The sequence below is a fragment of the Protopterus annectens genome, chromosome 7.part0 (assembly GCF_019279795.1).
Source record: "Protopterus annectens isolate FY-2018-M chromosome 7.part0, PAN1.0, whole genome shotgun sequence".
In the NCBI taxonomy this organism is placed as follows: Eukaryota; Metazoa; Chordata; order Ceratodontiformes; family Protopteridae; genus Protopterus; species Protopterus annectens.
The window spans coordinates 58,031,189-58,056,666 of record NC_056739.1 but is presented as its reverse complement, the minus strand read 5'-3'; the positions used below and the strand labels follow the sequence as shown (position 1 = coordinate 58,056,666).

Sequence of the window (25,478 nt, the reverse complement as noted above, 5' to 3'; positions counted from 1 at the left end):
GCATAAAGCAACTGCTGAGGGAAATGCATAGTTCAAATCAGTGCTCTTTAAAAAATATCTTAATAGCTTAAAAAAGGAAAATCAAAGTGAAGGAATTCCCACTTTAACATATCACATCATAGCTACAAATGCCAGAGTCCATGGGAACAATGCCATTCTCTTGTATCCTCCATGGCATAATATGGGATCCTTGAAGTATAAGAAGTAGCAAAGTTCTTATTAATCCATTGAGGTAACCACTTAATCTTTAATGGAGAGAAAAAATCCAGAAGGCACATGAACAAATTTTAACTTTACAACAAGCCACACTGGTAACATAGAGGGATAAGGCCCTGACTATGTCCCAGACATAGATGGAGAAGGCCCTGACTATGTCCCAGACATAGATGGAGAAGGCCCTGACTATGTCCCAGGCAAACTGAGTTCAAGTAGAAAGCTCTGTCAGCTGATGGAGCAGTAGGGAGGGTAGGATGGGTGTTACCATCCAAGGGGCAGGTGGCTGATTCCATGGGCATTCAGAATGTCTATCCCTCCTGGGGGCTAGGGACAGCACATGGTAGGTGTGCCTATAAGAGGGGTTTAAATGGCAGAGACATGGCTGAGCTGCTGTGAAGACAGGGTGATATGCCACATGTCTCTGTTACATGCCTACCCCCATGCAAAACTATGGGCTCACATATGGGAGGGTACTGAAGTGAGTAGGGTATAAATAAAAAAACACCCCTGGGATGGATGCAAAGATGAGCCAATTCCCCTGGATGTCTTGTTCTGTGATTGGTCCCAGCAAAATACACTGGATTAAAATCCAGGAGTGGGAGATAACAGCCGCTGTACTCAGCATGGACAGGTACCAGGGTGCCGGTCTGGTATTAGTATGAACATTGGAGGGGAGAGCCAAATTAAAAAAAAAAAAAAAAAAACACTTTTAACACCACAACAAAAGGTTCTTTACATACCTTATGTCTGTATATTGTCCCTTTCCATACCAAACATTTGATTAAATTAATGTGCATGGGTCCAAATTCTTAACCAAAATTCCCAAACATATCCAGTCATAACAAACAGTATACAGAAAGATATACTACAAACTACTACTTCTCATGAATTTACTAGTCAAAGTCTACTGGCTTCTAAAGTATCACTGATCTGAGTCACAGACTATATGTGTATCAGTGTCAAGAGTTCTTTTAATACTTACAGGCCCAGAGCAGATAAAGAATAAGATTCTGGACTGTAAGTTCCTGCAGACTGCCCTCTATACCCGTTGTCTGTACACTGAGGGCTACTTTCTGTACCACCACCACCTGCTGCTAAAATAGCACACATGGATTCCTGCTACTCTTTTGCTGATTACTTACATCAGAGTCAGCAACAGAGTTGTTCGAGACATATACCACAACTGCTCACGCTTCCTGTCTTGTTTGAGACATATACTGCAACTGCTCCCGCTTCCTGTCTTGTTTGAGACATATACTGCAACTGCTGCCACTTCCTGTCTTGTTTGAGATGTATAGAACTGCTCCTGTTTCCTGTCTTGTTTGAGACATATACTGCAACTGCTCCCACTTCCTGTCTTGTTTGAGACATATACTACAACTGCTCTCACTTCCTGTCTTGTTTGAGATGTATAGAACTGCTCCCGCTTCCTGTCTTGAGACATATAGTACAACCGCTCCTGCTTCCTGTCTTGTTTGAGACATATACTGCAACTGCTCCCACTTCCTGTCTTGTTTGAGACATATACTGCAACTGCTCCCACTTTCTGTCTTGTTTGAGACATATACTGGAACTGCTCCTGCTTCCTGTCTTGTTTGAGACATATACTGCAACTGCTCCCACTTCCTGTCTTGTTTGAGACATATACTGGAACTGCTCCTGCTTTCTGTCTTGTTTGAGACATATACAACTGCTCCCGCTTCCTGTCTTGTGTGAGAAATATGCTGCAACTGCTCCTGCTTCCTGTCTTGTTTGAGACATATACTACAACTGCTCTCACTTCCTGTCTTGTTTGAGATGTATAGAACTGCTCCCGCTTCCTGTCTTGAGACATATACAACTGCTCCCGCTTCCTGTCTTGTTTGAGACATATACTACAGCTGCTCTCTCTTCCTGTCTTGTTTGAGACATATGCTACAACCGCTCCCGTTTCCTGCCTTGTTTGAGACATATACTGCAACTGCTCCCGATTCCTGTCTTGTTTGAGACATATACTACAACTGGTCTCACTTCCTGTCTTTTTTGAGACATATGGCTCTACCTACAGAACCCATCATTGTAACAATCTTAATCAACTAGGGTGGTTAGAATTGCCAAATCTTATTCTATCAAACCAGCTAACTATTGCCTATAAGATACTGCTTCGGCCTACATCTACTCCAATACTTACTAATCACCCCCTACAATTACCTGAAAGCAATGCGCTCTTCAAACAAAATAATGGTAAAGATATGTAAAACCAACAATCTGTCTGGAGATTCTCTATTCTCTAACACAGTGGGTAAAACTAGGAACTCCCTCCCTACTGATCTAACTTCCCTACCTTCTAATACCCTATTTAAATCCAAGCTAAAACCATACCTTAAATCACATTGACTATGCCCCTGTGCAAACCCAGACTAACTTCCTCCACTGTCTCCCGTCCCTTTTCTTCTCACTCACTTAAACTAGCTATTCCTTTTCTGCTAACACAATTGTATGTAAAACCATCTGAAAGTTCAAATAGTGCTCAATTTTACTTACCTACTATTTTTAGTTGTATGTATATCCATACATGATATGTTAGCTTAGAAGACTTTTTTCTTACTCTTAAGCTAAAATGTATTTACTAGTATTCTCTTAGCTAAAATGCATTTACTAGTTAAATTTGTTAAATCTTAGCAACATACTTATTTTATTGTAATTTTTTTCTGGAATGTGGAGCTTTTCTCCCCAGGCCTCCACTGAAAATGGACATGTATCCAGTTGAATTAGCCCGGTCAACAAATGTAAAATAAATAAATAAATAAAATATACTGCAACTGCACCCACTTCCTGTCTTGTTTGAGACATATACTACAACTGCTCTCACTTCCTGTCTTGGTTGAAACATATACTACATCTGCTCCCACTTCCTGTCTTGTTTGAGGCATATACTACATCTGCTCCCGCTTCCTGTCTTGTTTGAGACATATACTACAGCTGCTCTCACTTCCTGTCTTGTTTGAGACATATACAACTGCTCCCGCTTCCTGTCTTGTTTGAGACATATACTGCAACTGCTCCCGCTTCCTGTCTTGTTTGAGACATATACTGCAACTGCTCCCGCTTCCTGTCTTGTTTGAGACATATACTACAATTGCTCCCACTTGCTGTTTTGTTTGAGACATATACTACAAGTGCTCCCACTTCCTGTCTTTCTTTGGATGATTGGAGCACTGTATTTAGTGCCAGATGAAAAAATATTTTAAAATCAGCAGAACACAGCAGTCTAAATTTCAATTTACATAACTGACACAACCTAAGTAGCAGCAAAAAAACATTTCTCTTCCGTGCGGTAGGTACTGAAAAGGCATGCTTGAGTATCCTTTTCTCGGGATAAAGGAGATTCTTCCCAGGCTGCCAAAGGAGGGTCAAGATTATCTCCTTAATGCTGGAGCTGAACCCTGGAAACTAGGTTAAGTTGTGCAAGGGCTACTAACAATGCAAATGAAAAGGGGCTGGTTGCTGCATTCCAAAAATTAGTACTGTTACTTGATTAATAAACAGTACTTTATAATGAGCATGGTAACTACATTCATCAGGTAACATTGATAAGATGTGAGTCCACACAGTCTTAGAAGACCATTATGCATAAGCACCATTATGCATAAGCAAACATCACAACAAAGCTCTTACATAAATGTTTTACTAGAAATGAAATACATTTGTTCTATTTTGGTGAGCTGGTAGACCCTAGTTGGCCTGTAGCTTCTTTTCACAGACATTCTGCCTTCACTCTCTAGATTTAACAGTGCCTCAATCTCTCTCTCTCCTTTTTTAATAGGTTAGGACAGATTCCCTTCACAGGTTCACAACTGACTTACCCCACTGGAAACTAACAGTACCCAGGACCCAATATTGAAGACTGACTCCCTCTATTTGTTCTGGATATAATACCAGAGAGTATGTTCTATTAATGCTTCTCTTTCTATACCTTACAAACACTGTTTTTGTATTCCATGTTTTATTGCCCTGCTAGCTGCCTCCTGCACATCATCGGGTTGCTCCCCAGTTCTCCATCTTCTATCTGCTCTGCTGTTCTCCCCCTGCCTTTAACAAGACATTCTTACTCTTAGAGCCCCTATTTCTCTATACTCCTAATCTCTACCTACCTCTCTCATTAGCCTGCCATTTATGCACTACTTTATCCTTGCTGACCTCTGCTACTGTTTTTTATTCCTGTGGCTATTTTCCTTCTCCCTGCAATCTATCCTGTTCCGGTCTCTCTCCCCTGTGCCTGCTTTCTATTTTACTCTTCAAGACACTCCTGGCTCCTCTTACACTTCACCTGCAAGCTCTCCTGATAGATTTTTGTGGGTTCTGCAGCTCCTGTTGGTGTGCTTCGCTCACTTCACTACCCTACCCTACCCCCATTCCCACCCACCCCATAACAATTACATTTATAATAATCTATCCTTCCCCTTCCTGTCCATAACAGCCATCCACAGTCCACTTCCTGTCTACCTCTAATCCCTCCCCTTCCTCACATTATCTAACCACTAACACCTCTCCTTCCTTCTCACACTTCCCACCTCTTACACCATCACTACTTATTTTACTTCCTCTACACCCAACCAGTTTGTAAATCATAATCTCTCTTAAACTCATAACCTAACTTAACATGCTTCTTCTATTCCTCTCTTTACCAATCCTAACTCTACTCGCAAATCTAACCTGCTATCATGTAGACCTTTCCCAACCTTTTCTAATCTCCTACCACATCTACCACCAAACTTTTCTCTTCTTCCAACCCCATCTTAATCTCCCCATTTCTCTCTTCAACCTCACCTTTCCCTGCTATCACAAACTCATTATACTTGACATCTACCCCCCTCTCTCCTATAAACCCAAGACTAAACTCCACTACCAGATTTTCTCAGTAACACACTCTACCACAGTCCCCTGTAACTTACTACTTGCTGGTGACATTCATCCTAATCTAGGCCCACCCTCCCATACTCTTAACCCTACAGCCACAAACAGCCCCTGCACCCCTATCCCACCACCAACTCCCTGCTCAACCTCCCCTAAATCAAACCTCAGAGTACAAACACCTTTCTATCTATGCACTAAATATACGTAGCCTCACAAACAAAATCACTAAGCTACATGCTTGGATAGCTCAAAACCCCCACATATCCTAGCCCTATCAGAAGCCTGGCTAAAACTACACATAACTAACTAAAAATACTGCCACCTGGTTACAACATCTATCGCTCTCATAGACTCAACAAATAGGGTGGTATTGTTACCATTCTCCATTCAAACAGCCTTAACCTCCCTACCAACACCACACCTACTCCTGATTTCCACCCAGCTGAACTCATTATCCTAAACTGCCATCTAAACCCCCATAAGACATTTGTCATTGCCTCCATTTATATTCCCCCTGGAAATAATATTCCAGTCCTAGAATCCATCCTCTCTTGGTTCACTCTCAACATACCCTACGAAACTATCATCTTAGGCAACGTTAACATAGACTGTTCCAAACTTTCCACTAACTCCCCACTGACCTGCATCAACCTCTATGGATTCCACCAACTGATATCATCCCCTACTTACCTACACAACAACACCTCTTCCTTTTCAACCATTGACTGGATTCTCACTAACTCTCCTAAGCTTTACCACAATCCCACTACTTTACCAAACTCTTTGAGTGACCACCTTTCTACTAGTATACTATGTCCCTCTTCACAGGCAATCAAACCCCACTCTTACAGAGACTGTTATAGCTTACATAACTTTAATACTACCAAACTCAATTCTATCCTCTCTAATATCAACTGGTTCATCCATAAACACCTGCCTCTGAATGATGCGGTTCACAAATTTAATAGCATATTCCTTGATATTCTCAACTCCCTAGCCCCTATAAGACGTATTAGAATCAAATCTAACTTTGCCCCCTAGCTCTCTAAGGAAATTAAATCACTCATGCAAAACCGCGACAACACTTGGAAAACCAGGACTAAAACTAAACAACCTTCCCTTCTTCTCAGGACTACAACTAAACAACCTTTCCTTCTTCTCAAATACAAAGAACTTCGGAATCTTGTCAAAAGATGTCTGTAAGGACAAAAAATCTTATTATAACTCTTCCCAGAATAACTGTAAAACATATCCACAGAAATTCTGGTCCACCTTAAAGAAAATCCTCACTCCAGGGTCCCCCTCAAACCCCTCTCCTTACCCAAACAATGGCCCACTAGAAACTGCTACCTTTCTCAATAGACACTTCATCTAAACTGTGCAAAAACTTACACCCTCAAACCACAACTCAATCACCACCTATGTCCCTCCCAAGCCTCTAAACAGTAATCTCTTCTCCTTAAAACCAGTCCCAACATCATATATAAAATCACTCCTTCTGAAGCTAAAACCTTGCTCTCCCTCCTCTGACAACCTACCACACACGTTCCTCAAATTAGCTGCTGAATCCATTGCTTATCCAGTATCTATCTTGATTAATAGCTCTATCCAGGAATCTACAGTACCAGATATTTGGAAATCCTTCTTCACTACCCCATTGCATAAAGGGGGAAACTCTACAGACCCATCAAACTTTTGCCCAATTGCCATCCTCTCTTCTCTCTCCAGACTCATGGAAAAATGTGTACACTCCCAACTCCTTCACTTATCTCCCCCAACATAACCTCCTCACACCCTCCCAACATGGCTTCTGCCCTAACCACAGCACCTCTACAGCTCTCCTGTCATTTACACACACAATAGCCAATGCTTGAGACAAAAACATCCTAGTATCCAGCCTCTTCCTTGACCCCTCAAAAGCTTTCGACACTGTCTCTCACTCTTTACTTCTGACTAAACTTTCTAACCTCAGTCTAGCTCCCTCCACCCTAACCTTCTTCTCTAGTTATCTTTCTGACAGCTGTTTGTTCGTTGGCTTTCCTCTTGCTCACCCTACCTCCCTGGAACTACTGGGGTGCCTCAGGGCTCCATCTTGAGTCCCCTCCACTTCAACATCTTTACAAATGAACTATATACATCATGCAAACAATCAGTACTAGTCCAATTTGGGAAATAACGGACTAATTTTATTCTAATTTTTTTCTGGAATGTGGAGCTTTTCTCCCCAGGCCTCCACTGAAAATGGACATGTATCCAGTTGAATTAGCCCAGTCAACAAATGTAAAATAAATAAATAAATAAAATATACTGCAACTGCTCCCACTTCCTGTCTTGTTTGAGACATATACTACAACTGCTCTCACTTCCTGTCTTGGTTGAAACATATACTACATCTGCTCCCGCTTCCTGTCTTGTTTGAGGCATATACTACATCTGCTCCCGCTTCCTGTCTTGTTTGAGACATATACTACAGCTGCTCCCGCTTCCTGTCTTGTTCGAGACATATACTGCAACTGCTCCTGCTTCCTGTCTTGTTTGAGACATATACTGCAACTGCTCCCGCTTCCTGTCTTGTTTGAGACATATACTACAATTGCTCCCACTTGCTGTTTTGTTTGAGACATATACTACAAGTGCTCCCGCTTCCTGTCTTTCTTTGGATGATTGGAGCACTGTATTTAGTGCCAGATGAAATAATATTTTAAAATCAGAAGAACACAGCAGTCTAAATTTCAATTTACATAACTGACACAACCTAAGTAGCAGCAAAAAAACATTTCTCTTCCGTGCGGTAGGTACTGAAAAGGCATGCTTGAGTATCCTTTTCTCGGGATAAAGGAGATTCTTCCCAGGCTGCCAAAGGAGGGTCAAGATTATCTCCTTAATGTTGGAGCTGAACCCTGGAAACTAGGTTAAGTTGTGCAAGGGCTACTAACAATGCAAATGAAAAGGGGCTGGTTGCTGCATTCCAAAAATTAGTACTGTTACTTGATTAATAAACAGTACTTTATAATGAGCATGGTAACTACATTCGTCAGGTAACATTGATAAGATGTGAGTCCACAAAGTCTTAGAAGACCATTATGCATAAGCACCATTATGCATAAGCAAACATCACAACAAAGCTCTTACATAAACGTTTTACTAGAAATGAAATAAATTTGTTCTATTTTGGTGAGCTGGTAGACACTAGTTGGCCTGTAGCTTCTTTTCACAGACATTCTGCCTTCACTCTCTAGGTTTAACAGTGCCTCAATCTCTCTCTCTCCTTTTTTAATAGGTTAGGACAGATTCCCTTCACAGGTTCACAACTGACTTACCCCACTGAAAACTAACAGTACCCAGGACCCAATATTGAAGACTGACTCCCTCTATTTGTTCTGGATATAATACCGGAGAGTATGTTCTATTAATGCTTCTCTTTCTATACCTTACAAACACTGTTTTTGTATTCCATGTTTTATTGCCCTGCTAGCTTAAATTTAATAGCATATTCCTTGATATTCTCAACTCCCTAGCCCCTATAAGACGTATTAGAATCAAATCTAACTTTGCCCCCTAGCTCTCTAAGGAAACTAAGTCACTCATGCAAAACCGCGACAACACTTGGAAAACCAGGACTAAAACTAAACAACCTTCCCTTCTTCTCAGGACTACAACTAAACAACCTTTCCTTCTTCTCAAATACAAAGAACTTCGGAATCTTGTCAAAAGATGTCTGTAAGGACAAAAAATCTTATTATAACTCTTCCCAGAATAACTGTAAAACATATCCACAGAAATTCTGGTCCACCTTAAAGAAAATCCTCACTCCAGGGTCCCCCTCAAACCCCTCTCCTTACCCAAACAATGGCCCACTAGAAACTGCTACCTTTCTCAATAGACACTTCATCTAAACTGTGCAAAAACTTACACCCTCAAACCACAACTCAACCACCACCTATGTCCCTCCCAAGCCTCTAAACAGTAATCTCTTCTCCTTAAAACCAGTCCCAACATCATATATAAAATCACTCCTTCTGAAGCTAAAACCTTGCTCTCCCGTCCTCTGACAACCTACCGCCCACGTTCCTCAAATTAGCTGCTGAATCCATTGCTTATCCAGTATCTATCTTGATTAATGGCTCTATCCAGGAATCTACAGTACCAGATATTTGGAAATCCTTCTTCACTACCCCATTGCATAAAGGGGGAAACTCTACAGACCCATCAAACTTTTGCCCAATTGCCATCCTCTCTTCTCTCTCCAGACTCATGGAAAAATGTGTACACTCCCAACTCCTTCACTTATCTCCCCCAACATAACCTCTTCACACCCTCCCAACATGGCTTCTGCCCTAACCACAGCACCTCTACAGCTCTCCTGTCATTTACACACACAATAGCCAATGCTTGAGACAAAAACATCCTAGTATCCAGCCTCTTCCTTGACCTCTCAAAAGCTTTCGACACTGTCTCTCACCCTTTACTTCTGACTAAACTTTCTAACCTCAGTCTAGCTCCCTCCACCCTAACCTTCTTCTCTAGTTATCTTTCTGACAGCTATTTGTTTGTTGGCTTTCCTCTTGCTCACCCTACCTCCCTGTAACTACTGGGGTGCCTCAGGGCTCCATCTTGAGTCCCCTCCTCTTCAACATCTTTACAAATGAACTATATACCTCATGCAAACAATCAGTACTAGTCCAATAGGCTGACGATTCAACACTCATCCGCTCTTCCAACAACATCTCTGACCTTCACACGCTCACTCAGGACACCTTTCTATCTGTGAAAAAATGTCTAGCTGAAAATCTACTTATCCTAAACCCTAAGAAAACCAAGCGTCTGTTATTCTTACCCTGGACACTCTCTCATCTAAAGTCTAACTTTCTTATTTCATCCTCCAATAGCACCAAAATACAACCTGACTCCCACACAAAACTTCTAGGAGCCATCATTGACGACAAACTTAAATTTAACCCACACATTCTTCAAAGTATAAAGAAAACTCACCAAAAGCCAGGTATGCTCTACCGACACCATAGATTCCTGACCTACAATGCCAGACTGTCCCTATCACAGGCTCTTCTTCTCCCCTCCCTTCTCTATGCCACCCCAATACTAACTAATATTCAAACAACTACCCTGGCCAAACTCCAACAAACTTACCACAAAATAGCAAGGTTCATCACAAGCTCCCCACACAACTCTCACCACTGCCTCTCACTCAGCTCACTACAATGGATAGAACTCCCACAACTTCTTCTATCTCAGTTTCGAATTATCCACTCCATACTGTATAAAGCATCAATCTGCCCTGCCCTGTCCTCCTTAGTTTCCACCTATACACCAACTCACACACTTCGTGCCTCTAACCAACAACTCCTCAACATCTACCAACCAAAAAAATCTATTGGTAGATTACTTTATAAATCCACCTTATCCCAGGCATGGAATAACCTTCCATCCCATTTATGCTCCATAACACACCCTTTACAATTTAAGAAAGAACTCAAACTTCACTTCATGAGGACAAAAAGTTGTACTTGCTATGACCCTACCTAACCCCATTCTACTCTGTAGTACACACTCCAGTATAATATATATATATTTTTCTTTTGAAATGTCTGAATTTAAGTGAATCTTGTAATGTTTTTCCAATTTAATGGATTGTTTTGAAATTGTACACTGTATTTTTTATGCATGTTAAACTATTATGTATACTTAATCTGTATGTAATTGGACCTTTTTTCCTCAGGTCTCCTCTGAAAATGGGCTCCTGGTCCAGTTGGACCAATCCGGTTAACAAATGTCAATAAATAAATAAATATAAATAATATTTACTCCAACTGAGGGGAGTTTGGCTAGGGCACCAGGTAAATGTTTCTACTCTTCCAACAAGTGGAGTAATATACAGGTATGCCTCTTGTAGGATAATGGTGCTACAGGTATGGAGAAAACACACACAGCTTTCTAGCACAGAAAAAAACAGGAACAAATGTGAGACTTGACTCGTTTGGTTGCTCACAGGACACAAAGGGATTTAAAACATAATGCCTTGAAGTTTATAACAATCCTTGAAACTCTCTGGCACATATCCATCCCACCAGAAAAAAACAGGTAACTGTTCTGTGGTTGCTCAAAGGAGTCTATGACTTTAACAAATAATTACAAAAAAACAAATCAAGCAAATCAAAACAGGAGACAATTCCTTTCAGCAAATTGACATTAATTTCATATCTTCTAACAGTGGACAATGTAAACTGGTTTGAACATATTAAAGCATTTTCCTCAGTACTGATCTGATGAAGTCCTTGACACTTTTTATGATGAAAGCACTTAATTTATATTTCGTATGTGATTTTATTATTTTATTAAAATTATTTTTTATGATCTAACAGCTCTTTTCTTGATGAGTACTTCAGTGACTTTTATTTGAGTGGTAACTTTGTTTCTTGGTGATTATGCTTTGGATTTTATTTTTAAAAAAATATTCCCTGATCATTTTCCGTACCTTCCTAAGCAGTCTGAGCTAGTTTTGGAAGTCACTTATTGTTCTGGTCTTCTGGTACTTTTCAGGGTTCTACATCAAGCCTCTCACCTTTCTCTCTTCACCCTACTCCCTACTCCATTTCTTACTTCTATATCATTACCTTTATATGTAACAGAACACGCCTCTTTCCACAGCAGACTAATCACTCACTTCTAATTACTCATATCTTGCATTCTCAGCAAAGCACTCTCTTCAATAAGCCAGTCACTTCACATCTCTCATAGATTCATAGATGCATACTAGGCTAACTGCCCTAAAGGGTCATTGTAAATTAGCCAATATTCCAAGGTAAGAATCAAACCCTTCACCTTGTGTCTTAAGACGTGAAGACCTTAATCATTATGCCAAAACCATCTCATCTCAATCATTTGGAAGTAGCAAATTTTCCCTTTCTCTGAATTATTAAATACTATTGTATAAAATTATCCTACCAAATGTCTTTCCTATTATTTATTTACGTATTTTTTCCACTGCAAAAAAAAAATAATTTTCTAACTACAGTAATCAAAATATTTTCATCAGTTTCTAACCTTCACTTTACTTACAACTACCCTCAGTCATGCATTCTCAGACACTGCTCTACAATAATTTCCTTCAGATGCTAACAATTCCTAGAAAGACCGCTGTTCACTACCTTTTACACAGATAGTTTCCCTTTCAGAATTTGATAAAACAACGCAGTCACTAATTTCAAAATTGCCTTCCCACTGTCAAAATCTGTCACTGGATTACAAACAATACCACTGTGCATAGTCAGCGAAAATAATATAACCCACTAATAAAAACACTGACACCCAAACCTCAACTTCAAGGTTTTAAAACACTTACTAACATAAATCTGGTGATACTCATCCTGTCCCAGAGCCACAGTTTGGTAATGCTTCTATAAGTTCCCTCACACCTAGTCCAGTCCTGTAAACTATTCCTTCAAAGTTGTCCACATTCATTCTTGAAACATCAGTAATATGTATTTCCCACTGAATGCATGGCTTGCCCTTTGCACTCCTAATATACTTGGTACAACTGAAACTTAATGCCATCAAACTACCAAAATAATATAACATGTCGATGATATCATGTTGTATGTCACGCTACCAGTATAATACAGCACATATATGACATCATTCTGTCATCAGTGATGACATACTTAATACTGTTAAGCTACCAGTATAATACAGCGCATATATGATATCATTCTGTACTCAGTGTGCTAGTTTCAGTGAGTGGTTTAATGGCAATACCACTATAAAAATGTTACAAAAGACATCCACATTGGTACAGTTGGATTAAAAATGTCAGCTTAGAGTTAAGCATCAAAAAGCAAAGTTAGGTTATTTCAACCTGGTCATTGAAACTGTACTGCTGCCATTGCTATTCAAATTGCAGATATAAACCTCACCAAACAATATACTTCCAAACTTCAAGCTGCTAGGCAGACATCTTGATCCAACTAAAGTCTGACTACTACAGTGAAAAGGACTGTCTGCAAGTTCATCTGTACACTAGGCCAGTGGTCATCCATTTTTACTAGCGTATTTTTTTCCTATAGCTAAAGTTAGCTTTGCATATTATAGACCTTCTTGGTTTACCTCCAGGCAATCTTGCTCTATTTACCACTGATTACATATCTCTAAAAGCAAATAATTAGCTTGAACATGAAACTTTCTGTAGTCACATTATACCCAGTGTTTGCAATATTAACAATATTTTAATACTAAAGGACTGTAGAACTGCAGCAGTGAATCTGATTGCCAGATGGGAACATAGTCCATCTTGGAGTGATGTGGTGATGTATGGGTAAGCATTTGTGCTATGGCATCAATTCTGAATGTCCAGAATACCTCAGAGTTTGTTTGTCATTTTTCCTTGAAGCTTCTGCATTAGTTCTGGTGATTATTTTATACTCGGATGGTTCTCTTCTCCTTTGGGGAATGAAAAAATATATAAACCATACTGTAATCTGCCTTCACAATCTGGCCAGTACTATAGCAAATGCAAAAATACCACAGAAAAGAAAGCTGCTACTCAGGATTCTCCACAAACTTCATATACCGATGTAGAGTCTGATATTCAAAATTTATTTCAATTTTCTGAAGAAGCGACCTGGGTGAATCTTGTTCAATGTAAAATAATTCATTTTCTTTTAAATATCAAACAGAAAGATATAACATCATTAAATTTTATACTGGGGCAGAAGTCATTCACGTTAGTATCCAGGAGACTAATGCTTTGTCAAACAAGTTAACATCATCTGGTATGTCTTTGACACGTGAGTAGCACTGGGCAGTGATAACTTGGTTCTCCTTTTCTTTCACGCTCTACTGTTCCATTACAGACATCAGATATTGACAAAAATGTCCAAATCACATTATGGGTTCAAATAGTCTGCAGAAGCTGGACAAACTTAGCAATGATGCAAAATCTTTTTAGCACATATATTTGATGAACGCACAAACAAGTTAAAGAGTTTCCGATGGAGGAAAATGGTGAGCTGTTTCTTTTGATATCTTAGAAGCTGACATATTGCTTTTAAAAATTCTTATGATAGGAGCAGTGACAAAAATGTTAAATTACATATCACAATTCTCATTTTACAAAATAAAGTTAATGATTTGGAATTTAGATACAAGAAACACAATTTAAGAGCGATAGGGATACTGGAAGATACTAATATCTGCCAAACTTTAAAAATAACTTTCCAGCAACTTTTTTTCTGCTTTGTCTAAGGAATCTGCCCATAAAGCTGTCCTATATTGAACTAGATGTGGTATATTGTGTTGATGTTCCACACCCAGGCTAAAACAGTGTGGTAGTAATGAAGTTATTTTCATTGCCTGATTGTAATAATTTATTTTCAGCCATTATCAAAAACAAAAATAATTTTGTTTTCAATCAAGCCTTATCAGATTTTTTCACAACCTACCTCTGAATGTTCTGTAAAAAAAGGAGGGACTTTGGATAGATTCAGAAAACTTTATGGCAAAAAGGCATACAAAATCCAGATTAATTTTTCCTGCTATTCTCAAAATTAACTATAAGGAGCTATCTTTAAAATTTAATTCAGCTGAAGAAGATCAGGAGGAACTGCAGCAGTCCATCAACTTATTGCCATAGCTGATGGAGAATACTTCAAGTTATTATGGACTTTCTTGGACCTCCTTATTTGGGGGGGGGGGGGCATTTCTGCTGCAGGTAAGTATTGGTATTTTTTAATTTCTTAAAGTGTTATTATGAGAATAGTTTCCTTAAATATTAAAGAAAAGTAAATGTAACTCCATTAATAAGCTAAAGAATCTGTTTTATATGATTTTTTATATATATTTTAATAAACTTTATAATCTTAATTGGCATACAGATATACAAGCTATGAGGAATTTCATTTATAAAAATATAAAACAGTTATTTATGCCTTTCATTTGATACCCTTGAGCAGGTCATTCTATTAGGTTCATAGGTAGGTACTAGGCTATCTGCCCGAAGGCATTTAAAAGCCTAGCCTGAATGTGTTGGCTTTCACTGCCCCCTTAGATTAGTTCCCTGTGCCTCTGTCCAGCAGAGCCACTGAAGTGATCCCCGGGGTAAACTTTCTGTTTCCCATCCACTCTTCAAGGTTTCTCTTGAAGATTGTTAGTGAGGGGCTCTGCCTAATGTAGATTGGACTCTTGTTCCAAAGCATGGGAAGTCTCTGGGACAGGAATCTATCCCTCCAGCATGTCCTATTTATTGTTGTGGTGAGGTTTAGATCCCTAGAGTGTGTGGCATGAGGGGATAAGGTTTTCTTTAGGTGGAGCATGTCCATCAATTCTGGGTTGGACATGGCCTTGTATGTCAGGCCAGATTTTTTAAGGATAAAAAGTATGACCTGAGTACCAACTTTGTCCCACCCGAGTGGAGGACAGCCACTGTCTGTCATCCCTTTACACAAAGGTGGAGCATCCACCAATCCGGGAAATTACAGATCCATCAGCCTAACTAGCCTGATTTGCAAGGCCATGGAATGGATTATCATGGACATCATTAACAGGGACATTCGCAACCTCCAAACACTCAACCCCACACAGTTTGGCTTTGTCAAGGGGAGGTCATGTCTGTTAAATCTAATCGACTTCTTTGAGACCGTCACCAAAGCCATGGATGATGGGAAAACAATGCACACCAACTACCTTGACTTGGCAAAAGCCTTCGACATTATTCTCCACTCAGTCATAGTAGATAAACTCCCTCAACTGGGCATCAATCCATATGTTACCACTGAAATAACCCTCCTAATCAAAACAGGGGAAGCCACCTCAAGCAGTAGACCCGTAACAAGAGGCATACCCCAGGAATCGGACTTGGGGCCTCTGTTATTCGGGATATACTTCTCTGAGGTGCAGGCCAAAACCACTGGGCTATGGCTGACCAAGTTTGCAGATGACTGCAAGCTGGGTTTGGTCATCAATTCCCCAAGTGATGTGGATGCCCTTCAAGAGGATCTCACACGAACAAATGACTGGTGCCAGAAATATGGCCTCAAGCTGATTGCTAAAGAATTCATTGTCATCCCCTTTGGGGAGAGTGATGTCCCAACATATTATGACATTAATAACAATGTCCTAAGCACACAATCAGTCATGAGGGATTTGAGCTCCCAAGTTGATAGCAACCTGACTTTTGACCATGAAGTTGCTTCCATTGTACAGAAAGCTATCTACATGGCCCACCTCATAAGTAAGGGTATCTCATCCAGGTACAAGGAGGTCATAAGATCCCTGTATGTGTCCCTTATAAGGCCAATTATTGAGTATAACACCCCCTTTGGCATGTACCTCTCAAAGCACATGCAGCAGCTGGAGAGACCACAGAGGTTTCTCACCAGAAGAATCCAGGGCCTCAAACATCTGACCTACACAGAAAGGCTAAAAGCCCTGTCCCTCTGCTCAGTTTAATACAGACTCCTCAGGCTTGACCTCTGTCTGGCATACAAAGCAATGTCAGACCCCACCGTGATGGGACTGCTGCATATCTGCAAGTCAAGCTCCACTCGAGTAACCCGCATGCGAGACCGCAATCTGGTCTGTGACATCAATATGACTTGTTGGCAGGACAGATTTGTGTCCCAGAGACTCCCCCATCTGTGGAATAGACTCTCTCTCCACGTGAAGCAGAGCACCTCATTATCACTTTTTAAGGGCAACCTGGATAACTGGATGGGAAGCAGAAAATACACCCCCTAGGATTCCACCTGTGTCCCTGCTGGACAGGGGCTTTGGGTGCTGACTTGTCTAAACATGGGCTAAACTCTTGGCTAGGCTTATAATGACCTCAAGGCCAATAGCTTAGTAACTTCTTATGATCCTGTAATAACTCTCCAGGTCCAGACCTCTGACATTAAAATATCAAGAGAAGTTTTGTAAAATTATAACTTAAGTTAATAGACTTTGTATTTCCTTACAGGATTTTGCAAATCAAGTTGATAAATGTTTTTCTTTGGCAAAAATTATTTTAATTCATAAAACAGGACAAATGGACCCTCCTTAAATTTCAAACTATACGACAATTTCATTATTAAATTTTGATTACAACATTGTAGCAAAATTATTAAATTGGATAGCATTAACACAGTTTAAATACTTTATGTTTCCTTTTTAATTTAGTTTTGTTCATGACCAATCATTACTGTTACCAGTACAATTAATTAAAAACTTAATATTATATTGTAGAAAAAATAAAACTAATTCAAGAAGTAATGTTCATTAGATGCTCATAAAGCTTTAGAACGTGTACACAGAACATATCATATAAAATATAAAAAACTATAAGAGTATTCCAGTTTATATTAGGAATCTAATTTCTCCTTTAGTTTACTAATCTATTTACTTTTGACTGTAAATAGTCACAAATCTGGGCTAAATGTACAATTGTCTGGTATAAGACAAGGGTGTCTATTACTGCCTACTATATTTCTTTTGGCCATTAATCCTATTATTAATGCTACTTTATTTGAATATAACATATCTCCTTTTCATTTTAATAATGGCTCAATTAAAATTATGGCTTATGCAGATGATTTCATGATTATGATAGTTACTACAGCTCAATCAGCTTTTCAATTATTTATTTTATTAAATGTCATTCAGCAGTTTGCATGTTTTCAGATAAATAAATTTAAATCCAAAATAATGTTTATACATAATCAAGTTAATGTAGTTGGAAAGTCCAAGATAGGTGATACTATTACATTTTGGGGTCACAAACCAAACAACCTCTGCTGAACATTCTCAGATGGCACTACCAGTTAATATCAGTGACCGAACAGGTAGCACGCTCATATTTGGAACAAGAATCCATGAAGATTGTTGGTATTATTCCCACTGCAGGTGGTTGGATTCATTTTCAAATTGCTGGCGCTGTAGTAGAGCATTAAGGTGGAGTACTGCTCTTCTGATTATGTTGTTCTTCAGATAAGACATTAAAATGAGAGCACATCTGCTGCACCTGGAAATAAGAGACCTTATAGCACCTACTGAAAACAGTAGGGAATTTTCCCCATTGCCCTGGCCAAATTTCCCTAGCAGTGTGAATACCACCTCAGGTCTCCCCTGAAAAGAGGCCACAAGCCTAGTAGGACTAACTTGGCAACAAAAAGTAAATAAGTAAATAAACTACAACAGAAACCATCTCTACTCAGTCTCATAGTTAACGAAAACTGAAAATCTGCTCTCCGCATTCAATAACATAAAAAACAAGTCGTATATGCTGAGTAAAACCCTTCTTGACTGATGCCTCCAGCAAGTACACAGTAAATGCCCTTCTTCTGCCCATGTTACCTTATGCAGCCCCTGCTTTCATCAATGTACGATGTAGTCAACTAGCTGCACTTTAACAGACCTACAATAAAACTGTTCAGTTTACTACAGATTATTCCAGTCAACACATCATTGCACTGCACAAAGACAACACAACAGGCCTAAATATTTTAATTTCATAAAAGTGGCACAACTGAAAGTACCCGTATATTCCTTCTTACCACCACAAAATGACCCTCTCTAGGTTCTGTCCCCTCCTTGTCATGTATTCCAATCCCCAGACAAATTTCTAACATCAGTCACGTTTACCAGCAAATCTAATGACAATGCACTCTACTCCCATCATGTCACAAAGCACAAACTCCCTCCTGTCATCCGTCTACGAAATGAAAAATCCCCATCACTTTAAAGCCTTCCTAAAATCTCATTTACTCAGGAAATGGAGCTGTCTGTGCTCATCCACCTCAGAATAACCACATCTGTTTTATTTTCTTTCCTTAAACGTATATACCTCCTACTCTTTCCTGCCCTCCATAATCTTCCCCTCCATCCATCCAGCCAGCTTTCTAAGACTGCCCACTTTATACCACATTTTATCTCATATTTTTCCTCTTCCTCACACATTTTTCCTTCTTTTCTTTATCATTCACCTCTCTTCACTTGTCTTGAATATTTGCAATCCATCTATAATCACAACATAATGCGAGTAAACCGTTTGTGTCTATCCTGTAAAATTTAGCATTATCATAACACAATGTATACATTGTAAACATTACACACTGTCATCCAGTATGTTAGGTCTTCTTAGTGGCTCCCTGTTGGAATGTTGGCACTCAAAATGGAGAGTGCCAAAAAGCAAAAAAAAAAAAAAAAAAAAGAAGGACCAAAAAAGGGGGGAAGACTGAATTTGAAAACTGCTTTCTTCTCCTAAAAACTTCTTTTTGCAAAGTCGGGCAAGCCCCCACACCATCTTGAATATATCAACTCTGTGATTACCAGACTTCTGAGAAAAGAGAATATTCCAAGAAATGGCATCTTGGACTTAGTATATGTAAGTCCGATCTTTCGGACATTCACTCTCTGTAACTCAGGACTTGCTCTAGTGGGTCCCGACACTGCAAATGGTTACCAGTCTTATCTTTATATGTTTCCTTCACCTAGTAGTTTTTCTTTCTGTACTGACCTGTAACTATTTTGCTCTAAAGTATATATATATATATATATATATATATATATATATATATATATATATATATACACATATACACACACACACACACACACACACACACACACACACACACACACACACACACATATATATATATATATTTTTAAAAAATTGTACACAGTTGGAACTTTTCTCCCTGGGCAATGGCTGAAAGCCCAGTCAGACTTTCCTAATGAACAAATGCAAATAGATAAATGAAATGGGCCCATGTACATCTAGCAGTGGGATTATGATTCATAGGTTCATAGGTAGGTACTAGGCTATCTGCCCAAGGGCATTTATAAGCCTAGCCAGAGTGTGTCGGCTTTCGCCGCCCCATTGATTAATTGACTGAGCCTTTGTCAAGCAGAGCCAATGAAGTGATCCCAGGGGTGTATTTTCTGTTACCCATCCACTCGTCAAGGTTAACAGGCTGACAGCAATCACTAAGATAAATCTGAAGCCATTTCACTGATTTTCCATTAATAACGTCAGTGCAATCGATTACTTATTGTTATACCTCAGTTAGTAAGGTTATGCTTTACCTTCAAATCACTGCAATGCAGCTGTGCGAATGCTCATTACTCTGAACTGAAATGTCGAAAGGAAGCATTGTTGAAGACTTTGCAGAAATCGGGAAAATTGAACCTACCGCTTCTTTATGGAAAGACTGATCACAAAATGCAACAGTAAAAAAATGCAGAGCTCCCAGTGACAAAGTGGGTCCCCACGACCTGTTCCATCCGGCTCCATTAGCCATAACACTTAGTGAGGCAGCATTTATAAATGACAGCTCAATCAATAAATGTATGTCCTTTACTGCCATTGAAATTGCCCTAATGAATGGTAATCCTTTGGTACATTGTTTCCCCTTCCCAACAACCATCTCCTAAGGTATTTTGCTTATATACAGGACTGTCCACTTTATACCTCCTTTTGACGTAAGGTGTCTAGGGTCAGCCCTTCCACATCTTCCATCGCTTTGTGTACGAAAAGTGTTGAGCTTGTGTCAAGAGCTTCCCCCTTCAATGTCCTGATATCAAAATACAGAGTTTGTAGAGTAGTAATGTCTACAGTTATCCTTAGACACCTTCTAAACCCTTACAATAAATAACTGCCATGTTAATATTACAGGCAGCCCCTCTCTGCAGTCCAGTGTTCCCAAGTCAAATAAATATTAACCCGCTCATGTCTGGAGTAACCACTCCTGTTTCCCTTTATGCAGGATCTGTGAATGTTGATGCATGCAGTCTAGGGGGCAATACACACTGCACTATGCTGTAACGTTCTGTAGTGTGGTTCCTAAACATGGCATAACTGAGTGATCCATGAATGAGGGAATGTTATCATCCTGCCAAGCCATTATGACATGTATGCATGCTATAAAAACAAAAGTCCTGGCTATCTTAGAAAAAAAGTAGTGAAACTGCCCATGTTCACACCTCACTCTCAAAATTCAAACCCTTTGCCAAAATGCCAGGTCAAAGTTGCAGGTGTGTCTGTTCCATGCAGACTTTGTAGAAGCCATGTTGGCCACAATATGTTAATTGTGTATATAGAGAGAGAGACTAACAGGGAGCTGCAGGAAGCAGCCAGACAGGGTGGGAGATGTGGGCTGCAGTGCTGCCCATACAGAATGTGTGGACCATTGTGGGCTGCAGTGCTGCCCATACAAAATGTGCAGACCACTGTGGGCTGCAGTACTGCCCATACAGAATGTGCAGACCATTGTGGGCTGCAGTGCTGCCCATACAGAATGTGCAGACCATTGTGGGCTGCAGTGCTGCCCATACAGAATGTGTGGACCATTGTGGGCTGCAGTGCTGCCCATACAGAATGTGCGGACCATTGTGGACTGCAGTGCTGCCCATACAGAATGTGCAGACCATTGTGGACTGCAGTCCTGCCCATACAGAATGTGCAGACCATCTGGGATGCTCTGGTGTTGACTTTGAGGATTCTTGCATCCACTAGGGAAAGACAGAGCTTGAAGGAAATTGAGCCACTACCTCACAGATAATAGGGTTAGCTAAAATAGAGTACTGCAAAAGAATTTAAGTTAAAAGCAGTGTCAGAGACTAGGCATTGTGAAGGGGGGAGTGTCGGAAAAACTCCAGCAAATCTCTTTTCATTTTGTGCAGCACTAGAGATAGCTGGAAAGACAGAATGTGAATGAATTATGAACAGACCAACTGCTGCAGGTTCATACCACAAAAGTTGCAAAGCTTAACCTTTAGGGGTTTGCATAGCTTTCTTTGAGACCCATTGTCTCATCAGTATACAGCCATAATCTATTTTCCTGCAGGAAATTGATGACCTCTAATAAACCATTAATACTACAAGAGAAACTCAATTGTGTGTTTTTGTGTGAGTATGTATACACGTACAAATATATATTTGATTTTAATTGAATTGTTATTTAGCCATTGGGAGACCATTTTAGCCATGGTACAGAGCACAAGGACCTGGTTAAATGTAATATGTATGGACAGTTCAGAGAAGCCATTTTGGTATGTTTTGGGATTGTAGGAAGAGAAAACCTACACTACGCAGGCACTGGAATAGCATGCAAAGCCCACAGGAATAGTGTCTGGAGGTCAGGACTGAACCACTGGAGCTGTAAGGCTGACACCTTAACCACTGGGTCACTTTCTTGTTATTACTAAAACCATTTTGCATAGTAGCAGCATAACTGTTTCATGAACAGAATGTCTCATTTTGATGCTTTGCACCTTTCTGAGGTCATACACCTCAGATGTGACATTATTTTTGCTGGAATCAGAATGTGATGTTACAATAACTCTATTATGGAGATGGGATTAAGCTCCAGAAGTAGATAGACATGTGTCTGGAGCATTTCTCCCCAGGCCTCCAGTGAAAATGGGCTCTGTCCCAGTTGGACTTTCCCAGTAAACAAATATTAAATAAATAAATAAAATAAAGGGACTATAATAAGTAATTAATTTAGTGCATAGGATCTCACACACACATGCACACACGCTTACACACTACATTTGTTCCTAAGTATACTTTTATAGGGTTCCAAATTTACCTAACATGTCTTTGGGAAATAGCAGGAAACCAAAGTACCAGGTGATTTATATCGCCTTAATAATATTTAGAATACAAAAAGCAGAAACTATTAAAAAAATAGAAACAAACATTGATAATAGTGGCTAATTCACCCCATTCTTTGAATGTGTAATGCTGTTGCATCACTAATATAATGTATTTGGAATTCTGTATCTTCTAAATGCACCATATTGATGATATTGTATGCTGTAAACCTTTTGTAAGTCTTTGTGTCCTGCTTGTTTGCTCAAATTATTAATTCTATCTTCAGAGAGTAATATTGAGTAAGACCAGGAATCAACAAAACCTAACAAGGTTATGACTGACTAATGGATAAGAAGAAGATGACAGACAAAACTTCAGAAACAGTTGAGTATATATAGAGACTACGTGGCAGACATGGTACATATCGTTCAGTATTACCCTAATTTCTTCTTTCCTTCCACAATGTATCCAATTGTGTCTACCAGGTCTGAGGTTAAAGGTCATGTCACAGTCTATAATGTCAACATGTCTGTATTTATCTATACTTTGCAATTTACATATTGGTCTTTTAATGACAATGTGATTATTTTTAGTTTTTATTCATATTTTTAAATTGTCTTAATACTCCGTTGTTTATATTTTTTTAAGGATTTCTCAAAGGATAAGCTGTTACAGCTAACTGCAGGTTTTCCCAATAAAACTCATCTATTGATTGTTAGATAAAAGTCTGATCACAGATGTGAGGAGTGTTTTGCATCCGATTAAGCTGCTATTTTTCCATTTAGGAATCAGTCAGGGATGTGAAAAGTGGATTGTGACAGATGAGATGTACTGGGTGAAATTTGAGCAGAAAATGAACTACATTTATCTCCTCAATATAGGAGGCTGCTAGCCCAGTCAGTCACGTCGATAAGGCAAGGGCATTGTGCCAGTGTAGACAGAGGCTACATAGAAAGGAAAAGCCGAGAATATATGGTACATGTGTACCTTTATAAAGCAAGCTTTCACATTTACTGTGGCATTGGAGATGTACTGGGTGTTTGCAAGGGGTTTTAATGGCAGCCTCTAAGTCACCCCAGGAGTTTCAGAAAATAAATGACAGAAAGACACAGTTCAAATATTATACAGGAAGCTATATTCAGAGAAACCATACTTGAGGGGGAGTGACATAAAATGCAACTCAAACTGCAGAAAGTGTGCACTAAACACACAGTTCACATATAAGTCAAACTGCAAACACCAGGTGAAGGCTGCCACTCAAGTTCCTTTGTCCTCTTTTCTTGGGATGGCTGAGAAGAGGAGTTACTCCTCAAATGCATGACAGCAGAGAGAGAGGCTGATACTTGTATATTAATAGACTGCAAACTTTCACTAAAACATACAAAAAGAAATGATATGTATATTTGCAAAATATATATTGAAGCCCACAAAGGAAATTCCAGTGTAAGTCAGATTATACTATGCAGAGGTCAGATCAGAGTTTGCCATGGCACAAAGTGTTACGTTAACTGCTGTACATGCTCTCCATGATACACTGATCCCTTATCACCAGCTACTGACCTGTTAATGACCAAAAGCAATTATCTGCAAAGTATGCTAACTGATCATGTCACTCAGAGGTGAGGATAGTATCTGCACTTTCATATCCTTGCTCTTACATATCAGCACAGATTTTTTTCAGGCAAAAAACACGTTTCATAAAACAAGACTGTTTAAGACAGACAGCGCATTGCTGTGCTGCAAAGTTCTTTATAATGAGACTTTGGAACAATGTTTTCATATGCTAATTGGACAGGATAATCTAACATTCTTTTTAAAAGGTGCTGGTATTTTCTTCAGCATTATGACGGCTACAGATTGTGCTTTTGTGAGTTAATCTAAGCCAGATGTATCTGTGATTTACCCACTCCTTAGGGATAATGTACCAAAAGCAAACCTTTTCATTAGGCACATAGAAATGATAGTTTGCTTCAAAATTGTAACAGCTGGCATCAGAAAGGAAAATATTGCATTCATTAAATGCTCAATAAAATGTGTTAGGTTCACGTTGTTGTAAATGTGTTAGGTTCACGTTGCTGTGTTATATGTTAGACAAAGGTGCTTTTTAACAGTTACTCTACAAATCCTTAAACTGAATTTGGCTCTCCACAGAGTTCTTTATGTTGAAATAATGGCCTTTTGCTTCTGGCATTAACCTGATTTCTAGAAGCCCACCTTTCCGAGCAGCTGTGCGAGGAGTAGTACTTAGTTTGTAGTACTACCCTCTTGCACTCCTCCAAACACATACTTGGTTGGCACTGGCTGGCAGGGAGGATTGCTGTTTGCCATGCTACAGTTTCATCAATAGAACACCTGTAAGCACAAGGGCAGTTTCATCACAGCAGGTAAAAGGCTACATCCAAAGCAATTTGAGCGCATTTAATTCTTTACTAGAATTGTATAATTTTTAACCCTTTTATATTAGTAAAACTCTTCCCCTTTTTACTAATTGGAAATAGCTATTCCTGTACAAACTGGTTTAGACTGCATTACCACATATGTGACTTACACAGAATCAATACATAATGAAATGCTGTTTCTTGAAATAGAAAGTAGTTCTCCACAGCCTGGCAGGTGTTATTCAGTAAGGTTCACGACTGTTACCATTCATTTCACTGAATACCATACCTGAAAAAGGCTTGTTTAGTTCAAGTTCAGTGTTAGGGTTTCCATCTCAGTAAATATTTCAGTTTCTTGAGCATGTACTATAAGCATAATGGATGGGCAGCTGAGATTAACA

The 25,478-nt window shown here is 39.4% G+C and overlaps 1 protein-coding gene and 1 pseudogene across 2 annotated transcripts in view; both read right to left on the bottom strand.

The window, feature by feature from the left end:
- The window catches only part of LOC122806209, an 84,250-nt pseudogene extending 82,083 nt beyond the window's left edge, over positions 1 to 2,167 (bottom strand).
- The window catches only part of GRM4 (glutamate metabotropic receptor 4), a 3,082,936-nt gene that overhangs the window by 923,189 nt on the left and 2,134,269 nt on the right, over positions 1 to 25,478 (bottom strand). The gene's annotated exons all lie outside the window — the stretch shown is intronic.